Source organism: Octopus sinensis, linkage group LG22, assembly GCF_006345805.1.
Source record: "Octopus sinensis linkage group LG22, ASM634580v1, whole genome shotgun sequence".
Classification (NCBI taxonomy): domain Eukaryota; kingdom Metazoa; phylum Mollusca; class Cephalopoda; order Octopoda; family Octopodidae; genus Octopus; species Octopus sinensis.
Genome location: NC_043018.1, coordinates 4967632 through 4975131, shown reverse-complemented (window position 1 = coordinate 4975131; position 7500 = coordinate 4967632). Strand labels below are relative to the sequence as shown.

At 37.5% G+C, this 7500-nt stretch overlaps 1 protein-coding gene and 1 non-coding gene across 2 annotated transcripts in view; both read left to right on the top strand.

The window, feature by feature from the left end:
• Window positions 1–7500, top strand: part of LOC115223202 (transcription factor COE1) — a 93779-nt gene that overhangs the window by 60908 nt on the left and 25371 nt on the right. The gene's annotated exons all lie outside the window — the stretch shown is intronic.
• LOC115223355 lies at window positions 2606–2725 on the top strand. The gene has a single exon (XR_003882801.1). It is a non-coding gene; the product is annotated as a 5S ribosomal RNA (ribosomal RNA).

Here is a 7500-nt window from a genome sequence, read left to right as displayed (position 1 = left end):
TAGTAGTAGTAGTAGTATTGGTGGTGGTGGTGGTGGTGGTGGTGGTGGTGGTGGTAGTGGTAGTAGTGGTAGTAGTAGTAGTAGTGGTAGTGGTGGTGGTAGTAGTAGTAGTAGTAGTAGTAGTAGTAGTAGTAGTAGTAGTAGTAGGCAGGATCGAATGAACACAGTTTGCAGCAATGCTCGGAACGGCGCAAGGTCATTGTGCTGTTTATCTTGATATGAGGATCACTATGTCGTCGCGCACATATGGTTGCGATGCATGTGCCAGGGGTCCGCTTATCGGACGGGTAGTCATCATGGATATATGGGCCCCTTGTATATTTGTACCTCAATGTTACTTTGATGGCTATCACGCGCTGCTGTCTCAATCAGTAATAATAATAATTATTATTATTATTATTATTATTATTATTATCATTATTATTATTATTATTATTATACCAATGATGATGATGATACATCTAGTGATGGTGTCACAATAAAAACACTGATAATCGCGTAACCTAATAATCGCTACCTCATATGAGTGACAATGAAAAAACAAAATATTGTGAATAACGGTGGTAATAAAACTGAAGTCAATGATGGTGACAGTGTTACACCCGGTAGGCTCAGAGATTCTGGTCCGGCTCCAGCCTGTCGATACCTAGAAAGGGACCACCACACACGGCGTAGATGGAGCTAGCAAATTAATGCTGTGATCATGGAGTGTTACTACCTGAGCAACTTGGTAGATGAAACTGGTGCTCAAATTAGGGGTTATCGACAACGTATGTATGAACATTGGAGAGAAAAGTGATTGTTTCAACTCACGGAACAGTGACTATGTGATCAAGCTAGAGCAATAAGAAAAAATTGTTGGTTCACAGAAGGAGAGCTCGAAGCTATCAAAAGACAGGTCATGGACAATAGCAGCATAGATAAGAATGAAAATACAGTTCTTACTAATAAGAGTAATCTCATAGCACAGGAAAGGAGCAGTGGGAGCTTACTTGATGAGAGACATATAGATGATCTAAAAGAAGACGATAAAACGAATAGCGACATGACAGATGGACAAAAGGCAATCCACAACAGAATAAAGGTAAGACTACAGGAGAACGGTAGCGACATTATTTGCAACCTTACACAGGTTGATCGATGGAAATTGAACCAAGAAACGAAAATTGTCAATGAAATTCTGAATACTAGGATTGTTTGTTTTATTGACGTTTATTAAGGGTTTTGTAGAAGAGTTTTTGTCTCTACAGGATATTTGTTAGGTCCCACATAACTGATATTTTATTGATGCTTATTGCATCGGTCTAGGTTGCATGGTGGGGGAAAAATAAATCATGATGGAATTTGAACTCACGATGGTCGCGCGGCCAGCAGGGAGAATAAGCAGTTGATCATTTTCCATTATTCTATTTGAATGATATATTATTTTATCGATCCCTCCGATGAAATAAAAGCCGATATCAGCGGGGATAGGAAAATACCCCAAAATGATCGAATCCTGCACAAAAAATAAATTTTCTTGTTACTTCCATTTCCATTGACCCCCATCAAGTGGGGTGTTAATTAAACAAGTACCAGTAAAGTACTGGGTCGAATCAGATCTACAAGACTCTTGCTCGACCACTCTTCAAATCAAATCTCGGAAATTCTTATGCTTTTTATTCTTAGTTATGAGAGAGCTTATTAAGCTGGTAAAAGGAGACAATTTCGACAAAGCATTAACAGATCTTACATTTTTTCTACGAATTTTATTTAGAGTTGACTTTCATCTATGATTTAATACAAATAGCAGCAATTGGTCACGTGATGTAATTGACTCTCAGTCATGGGAATGGTAAATGGATTCTATACCAGTCAGTGATTAAGTGTTCGCCTTCAAAAGGTAAACCCTATCTACCTTTTCCATGAAAAATATATACAGCCTTGTGTCTCATGTCACTTCCGCCTCACAATTGTTAGCAGCAGCATCAACATCGAGCAAACGAGGGAGCGTCTGACAGGTTATTCAAGCAGTTAGAAGTAGCGGCCAAATTCCCATCCAACCATAAACAGAATGGAATTTCGTAAAATAAATTCGTTTTAGTGACACAATTTGAAATTAGCTTATTTCTAAAATCCAACAAATGAAAGTAATCATGAATATGAAAAATTTTTACAAATACGCAAGCAGAAATATATCCTTCAGAATATATTTTGGAAAATTCTACCACTGACTTCCGAACCTTAAAGATTGTGACATCTTCATTTTTCTTTTCAACCTCTAGATGTGTTGTGAACGAGAGACGGCGTTTCTTTTCTCGAGGTGCCAAAAAGAATGTGTGTTGTACCTGCTCTCAACATTCATACGTTGCTTTTAACCAATATTCATTAATTCACTTTGGTTAACCAATTTCATTGCGCCAACGCTGATGATAACAATTCTAAGCATCAAGTGGGCATGAGCTGATGTTGATTTAACTCCATTGGAATTGGTTAAATGACGGAAAGTTGCCATTTAATTCTTGCTGTTGGTACTAGAAGACAAATTCTTGATGCTACCAGAACAGCTCTAGGCAACTTTCAAGGAATTCTTAAGAAAATATGAGTAATATTACGGCCAAAATAAGCTTACGGCCATATCACGTTGAAAGCACCGGTTCTCGTCCGATTCACCGAAGTTAAGCAACATCGAGCCTAGTTAGCACTTAGATGGGTGACCGCTTGGGAAACCTAGGTGCTGTAAGCATTCCAATTACTTAATGGCGGTGCTCCAGCAAATGGCGGTGCCCCAGCATGGCCACAGCTCATGAGCTGAAACTGGAAAAATCAAAATCAAATCAAATATCTGCAACTAATTAACAATTCACTTTGCTATGAAACATTAAAATGTTTTGACGACATCACATCTATCCATTCTCTATTAAACAGTGAAACATCTCACCTAGGATATAGGGAGGATTAAACCAGATAATATTACATTTCCGTGGATTTTATGGAATTTTTAAGTGTTCCAAAGTGGAATGTATTATATTCGTTGAACAACTGTCTCGCAAAATACTGTTACAATAAAGTGACGACGTGCTAGAAATTTGAGAGCTAATATTAAAAATTCACTGAATTTTTCAGGGTTACGGAAGTATAAAAGGAGAGCAGATTTTATGTTTGACTCGCTATAAATGATAATGTTTATTTGTGTTTAACGAAATATCTTTAACAAAAATGAAACAATTGCATTGATATTATAAATAATTGTTATTCTTATGCTAAACTCCTTCAATCATTCCTAATCCTGTCAAGCTGATAGCCGTTCATGTGGCAAGAAGTTAACGAGTCGTCTCTATAAAGGTTTAAATCGGATTTTTTTCGACAAAAATCAAATATAATTCTACTAATCAACTACATCAGCTCTATCATACAAGTCAGTGGCTTGGTCAAAAGAGCTCGTCACTGTAACGTTTACTACAATCGCTGTTTTTAAAACATAGTGAAGACCTCCTGCGTGCATCAAACAATAGTAATAAAAGTGAAAACAATAGCAGGTAAATAAAAATAAAAATAATGCAATATAAACCGGTAAACACCGATAAGACCAACAACAAAAAAGCGTATAGTCAGAGGAAACTGTAATACAATCATCTTGTTCAACAACAACAATATGGAGAAAAACAATAACGGGAACATCAACAACAAGAATAAAGAAGAAATTATCAACAACAACAACAACAAAACCACCAATAAATTTAGCTATTCTGCTACTGTCACCTAAACCTGGAATGAACACCACGATTCAAAAGGAGAGGGAAGCCTTATATAAGGAGTTTTGGGTAGGGTTGGCGCTAGGAAGTGCGGAGCTCAATTAGAGAATTGTCAGTGGAGCCCTCTACAAACGCTGAAAATTGATGCTTTATGTTTTGTGTAGTGTGCCAGTCCTAGCCAAAAAGTGCTGAAAGTTTGAAATTCCACCATTAGCCACAATGATATACTAATAATTCATCAGAGCGTTCTCTGTTCGTGCGTATGCGCGGGTCACTCTCTCTCTCTCTCTTAAAACCGGCTCTGGTCTTCAGTTGGTAGAGCCTCCAGGAAGCAAACGGTCTTGTTAACTGGTCATCTACCGGCGCATAAACGAAAGTTGAGTGGTGTACAAAAGCTTTCTCCTCCACAGACACTGAAATATAAGAAATGGGCCGAGTGCGGTTTAGTAGCTCATATAAAGAAAGCAGTGTAAAGTCAATGGGAGTTTTGTTCTGATGTGTAGAAGAAACGAAACAAGCGTTCACCTGACCTATATGCATCGGAGGAATTTAACCCATTTCTTACCTCTATGTTGTTGTGAGTAAAGAGCGGTTCCTAACGTGCTGCCAAACGTAGTTTCATGGAGTTTTGTGGCAATGATTGAATAGCGTAGAAAAGTGATTGAGCTCTGATATTCTTTCCTTGGGAATGTCTAAGGAACATAAAACTCGTAAGGAAATTACGAAGAAAGCAAACGGGAAGAAATTATCAATGGACAGAAAATCGAAAGACATAGACAAAGAGAAGAGATTCTTATCGTTTTTTTTATAATAATTATTCGGAGTGGAAAGCGTAGGTCCCATGATACCCAGAATCTTATCTGAGACTGACAAGAGGGAGGGAAGATGCTATCTTCGACCAGAAATCTGACCAGATGCATTGCAACAGACTGGACTCTGTTAAAGAAACCCAAAAGTCTGGTGGTGATGCTAAAGCAGTGGCTCCACCTATCGTGTATTAAATGTGGGGAGAGTGAAGAGATCGGTACGAATCGGCGGATCGCTTCTCACATAATCGCAATTGTCACAAAAAGGTTCAATGACAAACATGATAAACACGTTGAAACTATTAGAAATTTTAACCAGGGCGGCCAAAAGTAAATTACACACACACACACGCAAGCACGCATACACACACACACATATGCAGATATGCATAAATGTATATACAAGCATACACACAGACACGGGAATATATGTGTGTGCGTATGAGTGCGTGTTCGCACGTGTGTATGTGTGTGTGTTTGCATGTATGAATATTTTGTTAAATAGACGACTTGGTAAGCTTTTAACCACTTTGATGTTGAGTCGTCCATATTTTCCGAAGGATCATTGGGTCTGTAGTGGGAGGCAGATACGGATGCAATGCACTGGTGTTAGTGCGTGTAGGCGGGTGCTCCAAAACTAAATGCTGGGGCGGTCACAGGCTGATCGTTCGGTTTTGTTGTCATTAGAGTGAAGCTGTTTATTGTGTTAGGTTCTGTTCTGTTGGAATCTTCGTCACAACTGAATTAATAGAACTCTGCTGTCGCTGTCCGCCATTGATGCATGAGCCGTTGGAAACTGTGAACGGTTCGACATCAAAGAGGTTCACTGTCTTTCAAGTAGTGTACTTAGCAAAACACATCGAAAGCAAAAAGCTGCAACCGATGTGTGTGTGCGTGTTTGTGTGTATGCATGCGTGCATATATATATATATATAGATAGATAGATAGATACATACATACATACATACATACATACATACATACATACATACATGCATACATGCATACATACATACATATACATATACATAGATATGCATAAATATGTTTATATATACATATACGCATATAACTATACACATACACATATATACACGTGTAAATATATATGTGTATATATATGTATGTATATATATATATATATACATACATATACATACATATATATGTGTGTGTATATATATATATATATATATATATACATACATATATATATATATATATATATATATATATATATATATATATATATATATATATACAGACACACACACACGTACATAGATGGAGAGAGATATAGACACAGACAGGACAGATAGATAGATAGATAGATAGATAGATAGATAGATAGATAGATAGATAGATAGATAGATAGATAGATAGATAGATAGATAGATGATGTTTCACACCTACATCCCACCAAAGTTCCCAGAGATTATGAAATATCATAGAATTCCGTCTCTTCCGTCACGGTTTTTAAGCAACGGAAAGTCGCGATGGATGACGGACTGCTAAAAGAACAAAATGGTTCTTTCACTTGGAATACGTTCTATCATAAATATGCTGGATCGGCGTTGAAGGGTCACATCACTCAAAAATCCTGGCGAAATACGGATATTATGTACGTACGGGTTTGTGCTGAAATGTGCCTGGTTTTAAGAGTATCGTGTAAGGCCCAACATCCCAAGTTCTTTTACAGGCCTTAGAAAAACTGAAGGACCACTGCAATAAGTGCGTGAATCTGAGAGGGGAAAATATGTGAAATAAAATCACAATTAACTGATCCTGCTGTATATTCTTCTATCGAAAGCAAAGAACTTTTCACGCATCTTTGTATGTATGTATGTGTTTGTATAATATGGTGAATACTATGGATAAATGCTCAACACTGCATTTGGTGGAGGATAAATATGTTTCTTTATTTGTGGATGAGCAAGGCTACCAATGGTTCCAAGCAAAATTTCGAAGTTTTCAAGTTTCTATGTTAGAATACTGGTCATATGTCTCTATGATGGATTTGGAGAATTAGGGTGAAGTAGAAGAAACACAGATAAGGGGAAGTAACTCAGATGGAAGCTTCTTTACTTGTTATTTCCTTTGCATTGGCATTTGTCTTTTGTTATGTGACCGTATATAACATGCATCACACACTTTTGTTGGTGTATGCGCATGTGCAATATCATTTTTATGGTATTTACAAAGTTTTTAAACGAAAATATTGGTTTCAAATTTTGCCGTATGACTAGCAATTTCGAGGGTTGGGTAAGACGATTAAAGCGACCCCAGAACTCAACTGGTACGTATTTGATCGCTCCCGAATGACGATAAGCTAGGTCACCCACGATAGAATTTGAACTCAGTTCGTAAAAACGGACGAAATGCCACCAAGCATTTTGTCCGGCGTGCTAACGATTCTGGCAGCTCACCGCCTTAAGTGAAAATATGTATTACAAATCGTATGATGCCTTATACATGTGTTGTACATGTACACGGCTTTCAATTCAAGAGTGAGTTACTAAGATCAAATAAATCGTTTATATTTATTCTTATTGTGTAAATTGTGTGTATGAGCGCGGGGGAGGGATTACATCTATTCTGGCTGGATTGATTGGAGAGGTTGACAAAGTGTTATGCATGACATTTCAAAGTTTGTTTAGAATGCTCGCTGTTCAAGTTATGATATTTAATTTCTCTATAGTACTGAAAGTGCATAGGTTGCCACGTCCTATATGTTTAGAGGAGGGGAGGTTCACAAACCCACCTTTAAGGTTCCATACCATATTAGACAAAGTTGTAGTGTGTCTTTTATCTCTAAACGAAATCAAATGTTGCGTCTACCTTTCCTTGAAGACATTTCCAGTCATTGTGATGTAAGGTTTTGTTTTCCCATCGAAGTCGCTGATATTGGCCTCCTTTTTCCGAGAACACATTCAGAAGACAGTTTCCAGGGAATCTGCAAT